The sequence below is a fragment of the Solanum lycopersicum genome, chromosome 11 (genome assembly GCF_036512215.1).
Source record: "Solanum lycopersicum chromosome 11, SLM_r2.1".
NCBI lineage: Eukaryota > Viridiplantae > Streptophyta > Magnoliopsida > Solanales > Solanaceae > Solanum > Solanum lycopersicum.
Window position 1 is genome coordinate 48,098,028 of NC_090810.1, and position 14,931 is coordinate 48,112,958.

The window sequence follows — 14,931 nt, forward strand, 5'->3', positions numbered from 1 at the left end:
AGGTTGTCTGTAGTGTTTGAGATGAAAGATTTGGGTCCAGCAAAGCAGATTTTGGGAATGAAGATTTCTCGGGATAGATCTGCTGGCACTTTAAATCTATCTCAGGAGTTGTACATTGAGAAGATGCTGAGAAGATTCAGGGTTAATGATGCTAAACCCAGGACTACTCCATTGGCAAATCACTTTAAATTGTCAAAGGAGCAGTCACCCAAAGACTGTCGAGGAGAGTGATCACATGGCACTTGTTCCATATGCTTCAGCAGTTGGTAGTTTGATGTATTCTATGGTCTGCAATAGACCTGATATAGCACATGCAGAGGGAGTTGTTAGCAGGTACATGGCGAACCCTGGGAAATAGCATTGGGAATATGTGAAGTGGCTTCTGAGATATCTGAGAGGTACATCCAGTACTTCACTTTGTTTTGGCAAAGGCAATGTGACTCTACAGGGTTTTGTGGATGCTGATCTTGGTGGGGATGTTGACTCGAGCAAGAGTACATCCGGGTACATTTACACCATAGGTGGAACAGTAGTGAGTTGGATTTCAAGGCTTCAGAAGTGTGTTTCTCTTTCATCTACTGAAGTTGAGTATGTGGCAATAGTTGAACCTGGGAAAGAGATGATATGGCTGGCAGATTATCTTGATTAATTGGGCAAGAAGCAGAGCGAGAAGATTCTTTACTCAGATAGCCATAGCCATATAGTTGGTGAAAAATCCAGTCTATCATTCGAAGACAAAGCACATTAGAAGGCGATACAATTTCACTCGCATGGCAGTGGAGGATGGTGATATGTGCTTGTAGAAGATAGAGGGTGCAAAGAATCCGGCAGACATGTTGACGAAATGTGTTGATGTTGGGAAACTGAGGTTATGCAAAACTTCGGTTGGTCTTCTGTAGTTGTTGCTACAGATGTTGCGGTGCGGTAAAGATGTTGATGATGAAGAGATTTTTTTTTTGAGAATGTATTTTTTTGATGACTGAGTCAGTCTCCAAGTGGGAGAATTGTTAGGTAGTGGAGCCTGATCTATTTTAGGTTTTCCTATTTATTCTCTATTTTAGGCTTTCCTATTTATTCTCTATTTATTCTCTGTAACCAAAAATACTCTGATTTATTAATATTAATATACCTCACCGCCGTGGAAGTTTACTCACGGGGTGTTACCACGAAATATTGGGTTTTCTCTTTCTCTCTCTAGATCTCTCAACTCTTTCTCTTGAAAGTTCTTGTGTTCTTCATTCATCTAGTGTGTGTGCGTGAATTCGATCCTAACAGATACCTCAGTTGTTTGCATAGATAATTTTCATAGCTCTATTATGTCCATAACAACTACTATTATCTCACTTATCTTATTTTTTGTGGTCATACTTCATCATCTGACTAGAAAATTACATGGAAAAAAAAGATACCATCCAATTGGTGGCACCATTTTCAATCTGCTTATCACCTTCGACATAGGGAACTATTACATGACTTATCTATCAGGAAAGTACAAGACCTACAGATTCATTAGACCTTTCAAGAATAGGATTTATACTTCTGACCCTGCTAACGTTGAATACATTCTTAAAACAAACATTAAAAACTAAGGCAAGGTACATCATTTTGATCTTTGACATCCTCAAATCGTTGGCATCTTTTATGTCTAAATATGTGGAAATAATGATATAAATAATGATTTTGAATGGCCAAACTTGAGTTTTTGAATTTTCTGCAAGGATGGTATACTTACTACATACTACTAGGACTTGTTAGGGGAGTGATTTTTCACAGTTCTTGGTGATTGTGGGGGGACAAGGGTCTGTCATTTTTTAAACGGTATAAATGGAAAATGAAGAGTTGCAAATTTTATCAATAGTTGGGACTTTTATGAAAAGTTGTGAATTTTTTTTATGAAAGGTGGTGAGCTTTTCGAAAGATTGCGACTTTTCTAAAAGCTTGTGACCTTTTTGGTAACGCAAACTAAGAATCTTTTAATACTAACCTTTATTTTCTATAAATTGAGGGATTTCCTCTCATTCTAAGAGAAAAAAATTCGGAACTTGTTATACTACTACTAAATCTATTATTGAAAGTTTATTTTACTATCGCTGAGTGGTTCGCTGACATCATAATTTTATATGTCGATACACCAGTGAGTAAGATCATTCTATCCTTGGAGGATAGATTTTGTTGACCTCGACTACTTGAGGAGAATAATTCTCTTAAGAGGAAATTGTGCATTCAGTAGGCTCGATTTTATTTTTTTTATATTGTTTCTTATCAGTTTGTGATTCTATTTTCTCTACAGGTCTGATATTTATAGTTTTCAAAATACTCTTTAAATATTTTAGTTTGTTATTGAGTTCTTCAAAGTTTTATTATAAGTATCTTAGGAATACAAGTTGATCAACAATCTTATGGAAATTACTATGCTATTAGTATTTCTTGTATTCTATTGATTGAGGAAAACAGATCGTGGAAGTAAAATATTAATACACTACTTCTCTACAATTTGGTGTTTTGTTTAGCAAGGTCGAAGTGAGAAAGTACAAGAAACATTGGTGGTATTATAAATACTAAGTGATATGTCTAACTGCAATAGGAAAATAGAACCAATGACTTAAAAGTGTGTGATTTTGTTCCTGGAATAGGTGCTTTTAGGAATGAACTTTGATACTATATATGTCCAGAAGAGGTCTTATGCTTTTAATGACATTTCGATAGTCTGAAAATAAAATATGGATAAATTAATTTCAAATACTTGAAAATTATTTTTGAGATCATATTTAAAATGTGGAGGGTTCTTTGCTTATTACAAAGATGAAATTAGACTTGGTGTCTAATTTAAATTTGGAGCACAAGATATGAAATTTGATGATACTTTTGTATTATGTTAGAGCACAAAATTCTTAGAGTATTTTTGATATTGTGGTCGTTGAGTTTCTCATTTACTAGTATATGGTATGACAAGTATGAAACTACCAAATTATATATATACTTGTTCAAAATGATTGTGTTCTTTTATGAAAAACAATCACTGAAATGTTGTGATTTTTCATTAAGATATATGTGTATTAAATACAACAATATGTAAAGACAAGAATATTTGTGAATAACCATTTGTGATTTTTTCTAAAAAAAAGAATTTGGATGATATTGTCTTTATTGGACCCGATGAAATTTTGTTCATCGATAGTTCTATAACAATCAAATAGAAAATTATGTAAAAAATCCTTCTAAATAGGACATTTGATAAGGTGATGTCTCTAAATAATGTTTGTATCATACAAGATTGTAAGAAATAGGAAAAAATATTTGTGAGAAAAACCTACCTCGCGGAGAGTTTTTAAAACTCAATATTTTTATTTGTTCTTACTTGCTTGAGTCAAATTGTTTGTGACATGAACACTAGGAACATGCCAATTACAAAATCTTGAAAGAAAAGCTGATCAACTTAAAATTTTTATCTAACTTTGAGTGCAATAAATAAAAATTTCAAGTTTGTGTAGAATCTAACTAAGTATGCTAACCATTCTTATAAATTTGTTGAAAGGTATTATAATCCCCTACTTAATGGTAAGAATGAATAGTATCAAAGTTCAGATAATATAATATTGAAGTTGAAAATCTTTTGGAAAAAAGATTAGAAGTGATAGAAATGGAAAGTATAAATCTAATTTTGAAGAAATATGTTATAAAAGTAGAATTATTCATCAAGATGTTACCCTATTCACCTCAATCTAATGGAAAGAAAATCGAACTTTGAAGGAAATGATGGTTGTATTACCTATAAATTCAGGTTTACTACAAAACTTGTGTGGAGTAACTATCCTTACCGCAAAAGGGAACAACAAAAAGTTTTGTCTTTTCATAAACAAAGCAATAAAAAGTTCTTTTTTTTATGACACAATGTATTCCATATGTGAAATGAAAAAGAAGAATATTCAACTTTAAATATTTCAAACTGAGGGGGGTGTTAGACAAAGTTCAAGTTTCTATTCCTAAAAATATTAAAATAGGATCTAAGACTGTGGACTGTAAAATAATTAGACTTGAATAGTCTAGTAAAAGGTCTAAACGACCTTGGAAAGAACAAAAGGAGAATTAGGAGATTCAGATGTGCAGTAAATGTCAAAGGACATCTACTTCCGTTGAATCTAATTTTTGCAACATTTCTTGTGTCTTCTGATGACTTATCTTTTTGAACAGATGATGTCAATAGTGAAATTGGTTGAATCTTGAGCAATCCAATTGGACGTTGGTTGATTTTCCTCCGGAAAATAAACTTTTTTGTTCAAAGAGAATCCTAAAAGTAAAATTAAAGTCGATGGAACTGTTGACAAATATACAGAAAGACAAAAATAAGATATTGATCTTTTCGACACATACTCGCTAGTAACAAGATTTACATTTATTTGGATGTTAATTTTGTAAGTTGTGGTACATGACCTCCAAATTCATCATATGAATATGAAAACAACTCTCTTAAATGGAGAATTGGAGGAAGAAATTTACATAGAGCAGCATGAGGGTTTTGTTGTTCTTGATAGAATTTGTGACATTATGGACTATAACAAGCACTCAAACAATGACATAAGGAATTTGAACAAATCATGTTTGAAAATTGATTTAATAATGATGGAAGTGATAAATGTGTTCACATTAAAATAACAAGGTCATTGTTTGTTTGTATATTGGTGATATGTTGATCACCAATAGAGACACTAATGACATAAATGCTACAAAACATATGCTAGAAATAAGTTTGATATGAAAAATCATGGAGTTGATGATGTGATCTTAGGTATAACAATCATTAGAACTCCATAATGTTTAGCATTGTAGCGGTCTCATTGAATTGAAAAGGTACTTGACTAGTCAAATGTTAGTATTTCAATATCGTTAAGTCTCCAATAAAATGTGATCTTTGCCTTTCGAAATATTAAATGCAAAAGTGATTCACAATTGGATTGTGCTAAAGTATTGGGAAGTGTGATGTATATCACAAAGTGTCACTACAAGAAAGTTAACTTAAAGCTATAAAATATATTATATTTAAATCTGATTTTTTTTCGTAGCCATAAAGTATTTTTCCGTCGCAACGTGGCAAGATGTAGGATGGCTAAAAGTGATCTACAGACTTAACATGGTATGTGTCTAAGTACTAATACTTATAGCTACTAAACAATTGTGTTGTAGCTTTCATAGCAAAAAGTTCTTGCTACGGAAGATGTACTTATAGTAAATATGCTTACTCCTTTGCTACAATAGATTAAATTTATAGCAATTTTTATATTGTAAGCACATATATTCTATTGTGACAAATGTCTTGATTTATTTGCGATGAAAAATTAAAAATTGTGGCTATTTAATATTTTTAGTCTTGTGACAATGATACTTGTATTTAAATACAACTTAGAAAATCTATAGCTATAAAGTTAAAGTATTTGCCACCAATATTCTTTCACAAAGCTAAAAATTCAAACCTTTTTTTCATGAAAGACAACATTTTTAGATAACTTTTTAATTTTGCTATGAAAAAATAAAATGTATCGCCCTATTTTTTAGAATTACGTTCAGATTTAATCATAACTACAAAAATCATTGCTAAAAATTAAAGAATATTTTCATAAACATTATTAATTAATAACACGAATTTTTATACTATAGCTAAATTAGATCTCAATAATTTTATTACTACTAATGGATAGATTTTCCATTAGCTTTGTTAATAAAAAAAAAGTTATATAATGTAACCACAATTACATTTTTGAGATTCCAAAATAATTCTCAAGATAAATATAATTGCATTTTACAATTTTTAGATTAGTCATAATATACAATTCTTGGAAGACATTATCTTGTTTGAGTCCAAAGTAGCATAGTCTTCTCCTATCTCTCCTTGGATAAACTTCAATTGCACATTTTTCTTATCAACATTTGTCCCAATTTGTCATTTATATGCTTTTATTCCATGAATATACCTATCAATAATAGTAAATATTGTAGCACTAAAAAGATATTGATTTAGAATTCCAAGGAGAAAAAAGTATGTGTTTATTATAATTTTTTTGCAAAAATGTTTGGCAAATAAAAAATATAAAACAAAACACAAACAAAGCAAAAAAGTGAGCAAACATGTAACTTTTAAACTTCTTAAAACCTGTAGATATAGATCTGAAATTTTAATATCATAAAATGTATACCTGGTCAACAAATTTCTTTTACATTGAAAAAATATACAATCCATTGTAATACCCACCGATTCAAGCTATGAATATAATTTCTTGAAAAAATATAAAATATAATTGTGTATGATAAATAATTTGCGGTTCAATCTTTTCTTGAACCTTTAAATAAAAATTGAACAATAGACATGGATAAAGAAAGGGTGAGGGGAAGGGTGGACAAGAAGGAAATGGGAAGAGGGGAAATGATATATAGGTTTTTGTTAATTGAGTTTTAAAATATTGAGGGAGAACTTATACTCTATGTAATTTTTAATTTTTGGGATCTAAAACGGGAAGGGGGAGAGTTGTTTTAGGTGAATGTTTATGTTTTACTTTTATAGTTATTATCTCTTATTATTATAGTATCATGATTTTTGCGTCTTTTAAAATTAACGACCACTACATTTGTTAAATATAAAACAAAATACAAAAATTGTTATTCATGATAACAAAGAAACTTATCTGCATTAAGATGACCATAATTGATAATAATAACAATAATAAAAACAAATATATACCTTGCTTGTTAATGGGAAAGGTCAATATAAATATTTTTCTACAATACGTATTCTTTCGTCCTCTATTAGTTTTTTTATCTATTATCCTTTTCAAATTAAATTTTTAACTTATAGTCCTCATGTCTCATATTAGTTGTTTAATACTAAAATATCTTGTCAAATCTCCTAAATGAGGTCTAAGAAAAATAGAGTATACACAGATGTTATTACTATCTCGTAGAGGTAAAGAGATTATCGGCTCATATTATTTGTTCATGTTAATAAAATATTTGTCCCAAATTACTTATCAATCCATTAAGTCAAAGATACAACTAATTATTATTATTTTTGAATTTCCCTTACAGTTAATTGTTTTCTCTTTAAGTCTCATATTTAAATAGTATTATACTAAATATTCAATATTTTTTTGTATTATATAAATTTTAAATGATATATGTAATAGAACATCAAGTTAAAAATAGAATATTTTAAAATGTTATAGAAGTGTCTGTAGACAATAAAATTCGCGTCGAGAAAATAATAATCAAGAACGAAAAATTATAGCAACAATTGATTTTATTATTTCAAATGCGAGTGTTACAATCTCTATATTTCCTCTTAATTCGCCTTTTCAAATATAAATTCAAGGGTTTTAAAGCTTGTTATTGAATCTACGATTAACTTGAACTTGAACTTTATCTTGATCTTGACTTTTATTTAAACTCAAGGGCTTCGAGCTTGTTCTTGAATTCGGTGGTCTTGATCTTGATCATTCTTGAACTTGAATGCTTGAATTCTTAAACTTGTAGCTTTGTAGAGAATTAAATGGTGTTTGTACCACAGAGTTTCTCTAGCTTCTTGTTTAGAATTTTCTCTCCCTTTTCTGAATTATAAGGACCCCTATTTATAGGTTTAGAATAGAGGAGTTGCGATTGGAATAGGATTCCGTTCAGCCAATCAGATTGAAGTGACATGGCATTTGGGCTTTATGGAGCGGGCTTGTCATCTTTGACACATGTCATGATTCTATTGGTTTTCTTATTTGACTTGGCATGCCACATCATCTGCACACGTGGCGCCAAGATGGGCTCTAGAATGAGATGAGATTGGGTTTAACAAATTGGGTTATCCAATGTAGCCCAAATCAATTAATTTAGACTTTAATTAAATCCATATTTATTGGACTTAAATATTTAACTCAATTATATCAATCCACAATATTTATTTGGATTAATATATTTATGAATTCAATATAATCCGAATCATTTTATAAATTAATATGTAATAAATTTTAATGATTACAAATGCCCCCTGCTTCAAGTCTTGTCTAGATATTTTATCTTTTAGAGACTAGGCTTGAAGCATTAACTGGTTACTAAATTCACCTTAGTTAAAAATGAATTATAATTGAATTAACAATTGTAATCCTACTCAATTTCATATTCATATATATGTTTTATTGCCCAAGCCAAAAAAAAATTGTACTTGAACTAGGAATTGTAATCCTACTCAATTTCATATTCATATTGTGTTTTGTTGCCCAAGCCAAAAAAATTTGTAATTGAACTAGGAATTGTAATCCTACTCAATTTCATATTCATATTGTGTTTTATTGCCCAAGCCAAAAAGAAATTGTAATTGAACTAGGAATTGTAATCCTACTTAATTTCATATTCATATTTTGTTTTACTGCCCAAGCCAAAAAGGAATTGTAATTGGACTAAGAATTGTAATCCTACTCAATTTCATATTCATATTATGTTTTCTTGTCCAAGCCAAAAAGAAATTGTAATTGAATTAGGAGAAGGATTCTATCTCACCATATGACATCTATAAATAGATACATTGTCTCCATAATTTTATCTTCAATTATAGATTGTGAGCCTATGACGAAAAGGGCATAGTCAAGGTAATTTTCATTCTCTTTTTTTATTATTTATTTTTGTCACTTTTTTACAGCTTGACATGTCTGTCTTAGAAAATTCATATCTCATTGTAGAAAAAATAAAATAATGAACCGTTTGATTTTTCAGAAACTAGCCTTTTAAATCTTCAACATACCCGAAATTAAAAATTTAATATCTTCAGAATCTTTTTAGATGATTTTTTGAAGTTAGCTCCAGATTCTGTCATGCTAACAATTCGTCACTTTTTTTACAGCCTGACATGTTCGTCGTAGAAAATTCATATCTTATTGTAGAAAAATCAAAATCATAAACTGTTTGATTTTTCAGAATCTAGACTTTTTGATATTTAACATATCCAAAATTCAAAATTTAATACCTTCAGAATATTTCTAGATAATTTTTTGAAGTTAGCTCTAGATTCTGTCACGCTAAAAATTTGTCACTTTTTTTTACAGCCTTACATGTTCATCGTAGAAAATTCATATCTCATTGTAGAAAAATCAAAATCACAAACCGTTTAATTTTTCAGAAACTAGACTTTTAGATCTGTAACATATCCAAAATTGAAAATTTAACACCTTCAGAATATTTCTAGATGATTTTTTGAAATTAGCTCTAAATTCTGCCATGCTAAAAATTTTCAGATTTGTGTGACTTACTAAAAATCTCGTGTCTTGACGTTGGAACAGCGAAATCACAATCCACTTGGTGATTCCTAATCTAGACACAAAGGTCTACAACACATCCAGGATTCAAGATTTAATACCTTTCGAGTCTCAAACATCTTGACAGGTAACAATCTCTCCGTCACTTGTATTTCCTTTTTCGGTTTTTTTGTAGATCAGCAAAAGGAATTTTATATTTTATGGAGGCTACATAATGGAAGGATTTATAACATAAAAATGTGCTTAACAACCATGACTTAACAAAATAAATAAATAAAACTCTCAAGGTGTTCCATGGCCCCGAATGCTTAACCAACTTGATGCTTTACTAGAATACCGTGTAATGCTCCCGCCTTGAAAATAACCTCAAGGTTTTACAAGGTCCCGAATGCTTAAACAACTTGAAGCTTTTACTAGAATACCGTGCAACGCTCCCGCCTTGAAGATAACCTCAAGGTGTTACAAGGTTCCGAATGCTTAACCATCAAGCTTTACTAAAATACTGTGTAACGCTCACGCCTTGAAGATAACCTCAAGGTGTTACAAGGTCCCGAATGCTGAACCAACTTGAATTTTTAATAGGATACCATGTAACGCTCCCGCCTTGAAGATAACCTCAAGGTGTTACAAGGTCCCGAATGCTTAACCATGAAGCTTTACTAAAATACCGCGTAATGCTCCCGCCTTGAAGATAACCTTAAGGTGTTACAAGGTCCCGAATGCTTAACCATGAAGCTTTACTAAAATACCGTGTAACGCTCCCATCTTGAAGATAACCTCAAGGTGTTACAAGGTCCCAAATGCTTTAACCAACTTGAAGTTTTAATAGGATACCATGTAACGCTCCCGCCTTGAAGATAACCTCAAGGTGTTACAAGTTCCTGAATGTTTGACCATGAAGCTTTACTAGAAAATCGTGTAACTCTCCCGCCTTGAAGATAACCTCAAGGTGTTACAAGGTCCCGAATGCTTAACCATGAAGCTTTACTAAAATACCGTGTAACGCTCCCGCCTTGAAGATAACCTCAAGGTCTTACAAGGTCCCGAACGCTTGACCAAATTGAAGCTTTAATAGGATACCATGTTACGCTCCCGCCTTGAAGATAACCTCAAGGTGTTACAAGGTCCTGAATGTTTGACCATGAAGCTTTACTAGAATACCGTGTAACACTCTCGCCTTGAAAATAAACTCATGGTGTTACAAGGTCCTGAATGCTTAACCAACTTGAGACAGGATAAACCCGTGAAAAGACCAGTTTAAGGTGCAAAGGGACAAATATTGTCCACCTTAAGGCATGGAAATTTAAATACTCTTTTAAAGATAAATCCGTCGGAACTCTAGCTTAAGGTGCAAAGGGACAAATCTCGCGCACCTTTAGGTGTGAAATTCAATTACATACGCATTTGAAGACTTTTACTTATATACTTGAAGTCTTACCTTCATACTTAGAGTATTTGAATACTTCAACCTGTATACTTAGAGAATTTGGATACTTCAAATAATAAACTCAAAGAATATAAAGACTCCAATTTTCATACTTGATCTAATTTAAAGACTTCCACCGTACTAAAAAGAAATTCATATTTTGTAAGGGTTTGCCCCTTCCATAGACCCATCAATACTTCGTGCAAGTCTTATGTTTGATGAGACAAAAGATAAAAATAAAATATATAACGCTTTGAATTTTATGCAATAGATCAAGTGGGAACATTTTTTTTGACACTCATGCAACTGAACTTAGAATATGGTTGTAAGCGCCTACGTACCCCAATAAAGAGGATCAAGTCACAACGTAGTTCTGGGGATTTGAGTGATTATTCTTTTTTTTGTGGTTGTGCCGTACACAGTTTATACTCTTGCGGGCCATGAATAACATGCAGTTTAGGCTCGTACCTTAAGGAGCATCATCTTCCTTCAAGGATAGTATCTCTTTAGAAATTTGGCATTAATAGGACCGATCCTTCAGTCATCAGCATCAACAAGCTTGTAAGCACCATTTGAATATGCTTCTTGTACGACATATGGTCCATCCCACTTTGAGGTAAATTTACCTCCAGACTTGTGCGAAGTAATGATTGGTCTTCTTACCGCGAGAACTTGATCTCCAACTTGAAAGCACCTTAAGCAAACCTTCTTATTAAAAGCACGAGATAGACGAGCTTGATAACATTCAAGGTTTTGTTGGGCTTCTAACCTCTTTTCATCAAGTGCTTCTAACTCAGCAAGACGCAATCAAGCATTTTCTTCCTCAGTGAGCCCTTCTTGAATAGCAAGTCTTAAGAAGGGTATTTGACGCTCGAGTGGCAGGACTGCTTCAACTCCAAAAGCAAGTGAATATGGTGTTGCTTGAGTTGGTGTGTGATATGTTGTCTTATATGCCCACAAAGCTTCTTCTATTCTTTCATACCAATCTCGTTTGGATTTGGAGACAACTTTCTTGAGCAGGTTGCATAGAGTCTTATTGAATGCTTCAGCAAGACCATTAGCGGCAGCATGGTATATAAAAGATTTACGCTACTTAAAGTCAAAAAGATCACAAATCTTGTTCATTAACTTGTTATCAAATGGTTTGCCATTGTCTATTATTTTATATCGAGGGATACCAAAGTGATAGATAATATTTACTCGGATAAAATTTGCAACATTCTCTTCTTCACCTCTTTTAGAGCGACAACTTCAGCCCATTTTGAAAAGTAATCAGTTGCAGCCAAGATGTACAAGTGTCCACCAGAAGACTTTGGTAATGGTCCTACAATATCCAGTCCCCAAGCGTCAAATGGCCAAGATGCGATGGTTGGGTGCGATACTTCGGGTGGCTGATGAATGAAATTCGCATTAAATTGACAAGCATCACATTTTCTAGCATAATATAAGCAATCTTTTACCATGGTTGGCCAGTAATACCCCATCCTCTTTATGTGAAAATGAAGTTTTGGTCCAGATTGATGTTATCCACATACTCCTGAGTGTGCTTCTTGCAGAGCTTGAATCGCTTCTTCCTCTCCCAAACATCGTAATAACATAACCTCAAATGATCTTCTATATAATGTATCCTTGTAGTAAAGGAAACGAGGTGCACGACGACGTATGTCAGTTCTTCTTCTTGGATTTTCTGGAAGTATCCCATAACATAGGTAGTCAATGATGGGTTGTCCCCAATCTTCCTTCGTAGCTTCAACAATGGCGACGATATGATCAAGATTATTTCAATATTTTCTTCCTCATTTGATGGTGGTACTATCCATTTTTGCGTTTGATCAGGAAGGGTTAGCGTTGAAGCTAGAGTAGCGAATGCATCAACTTTCTTATTCTCTGTTCGACGCACATGTTGAAGGGTTACATCCCCAAGCCATCTTATCAACTTTTGAGCATAATCATGATAAGGTCGCAATTCAGGCTTTTTTACCTCATAACTTCCTAAGAGTTGATTAATCACCAATTGAGAGTCATCAAAGACCTGTAAATGTAATTGTTTCATGTCAACGGCCATTTCAAGTCCAAGTACCAGTGCTTGATATTCAGCGACATTATTGGAGCAACATTGTTTTAGAGTAAAAGAGAATGGTAGAATCTCTTCTTGTGAAGTGATGAACACCACAGCAGCACCAGCTCCACCGCGATGTGCAGCCCCGTCAAAGTACATTTTCCAAGGAGGTTGAACTTCAATTAACATCGCATCTTCATCAGGAAACTCATCAGTTAACTCCCAATCATTTGGTATAGGATGGTCTGCTAAGAAATCCGCTGGTGCTTGTCCCTTCACGGATTTTTGAGGGATGTACACAATCTCAAATTGTTGGAATTGGAGGTACCATCTTGCTAGTCGGTCACTAAGTACAGGTTTTGACATAACAAACTTGATGGGATTTGCTCTAGAAATAAGGCGGACAACATGAGCTTGAAAATAATGCTTCATCTTTTGAATTGAGAAGACCAATGCCAAGCATAACTTTTCAATTGGCGAATAATTTAGCTCATTTGGCATCATCGTTCTACTTAAGTAATAAAGAGCATTTTCTTTGCCTTCACTAGTCTCTTGAGCTAACAGGGCTCCTACAGACCTTTCTTGTGCTGCAATGTAGAGTATCAATGGTTTTCCAGGTATAGGGGCTGCCAAAATCGGAGGTTTCGCTAGATACGATTTGATACTTTTAAAGGCTTCGCTACATGTTTGGTCCCAATTAAAAGGAGCACCTTTCTTCATGAGATGACTTAATGGTTGACATCTCCCCGCTAGATTTGAGATGAACCTTCTCAAGTAGGCTAACTTTCCTTGGAGACTTCTTAACTCATGAATATTTCGAGGTTCAGGCATCTTTGATATTGCATCGACTTTGTCTTGATCAATTTCAATTCCTCGATGTCTCACAATAAAGCTAAGGAACTTGCCGGAAGTAACTCCGAAGGCACATTTCAATGGATTCATCCTTAGTTGATATCTTCGGAGTAACTCAAACACCATCCTTAAGTTTTTCAAATGATCACCCCTCTTCCTCGACTTTACTACCAAATCATCAACATAACATTCAACATTTTTATGGAGCAAGTCGTCAAAGATATTTTGCATAGCCCTTTGATATGTGGCGCCAGCATTCTTTAAACCAAATGGCATCACTTTGTAGCAATAAATACCTTTTGGCGTGCGAAATGCAGTGAGTTCTTTATCTTTTGGTGACATGCGGATTTGATTATATCCAGAAGAACCATCCATGAACGACATTGCCTCATAACCAGTGGTGGCATCAATCATCAACTCTGGAATGGGAAGTGGAAACTCATCTTTAGGGCATGCATTATTGAGATCTCTAAAGTCAAAGCAAACTCGAATTTGACCATTCTTCTTCCTCACAGGAACAATACTTGAAATCCATGTAGGATATTTGACCTCACGAATAAAGACTGCCTCAATGAGTTTGTTCACTTCATTTTCTATCAACGGAATCAAGTCTGGTCTAAAACGTCTTTGAGCTTGTTTAACTGGACGAGAACCATTTTTGACTGCCAATTGATGGACCGCTACTCTAGGATTCAATCCAGGCATTTCTTTGTAACTCCAAGCTAATACATCTCTATACTCTTTGAGTATATTCATGTAAGTGTCTTCTTCATCAATTTCTAGAAACGCACTCAAGTAAGTTGGCTTCGGATCTTCATCAGTGCCAAGGTTAACCTCCTTCAAAGGATCTATTGTGATCTTTACTCCTTCTTTAAGTTCTGGTGGAGCATCTTTAGCATCTTCCTTTTCCACAGGATCATTGTCATTGACTGATATATGACAACACGAGACAATATCTTCTACCTCTTCCTCAATCTTCTTTTGAGGCAAAGAATCATACTCATTTAGGATTGTAACATGATTTGAGGAACCTACACTTTCTTCATCTTCCTCGCGCTCTTTGATGTAAACCACAGTATGAACTTTTGCCTTGAGTTTCTCTTTACAGGAAACCATAAGTTCCACTCGTCGCCTCATCCTATAAGGAATCAAACTTCTGAAATCCTTTCAAATCAATTGTGAAGTAGTCTTTGTAACTTTCAAATAAATTCTCAGGTTTTTGTTATTCTTCTTCAGAGGACCTAACCTCTCACACACAGAAATTCTTGTTGTTGCTTCACCAAGTGGATCAAAGACAGAAGGCCTTTTATTGG

At 33.3% G+C, this 14,931-nt stretch overlaps 1 pseudogene; it reads left to right on the plus strand.

The window, feature by feature from the left end:
• Positions 1–235: 235 nt before the first annotated feature.
• LOC101243955 (cytochrome P450 704C1-like) overlaps positions 236–14,931 on the plus strand; it is a 30,791-nt pseudogene continuing 16,095 nt past the window's right edge.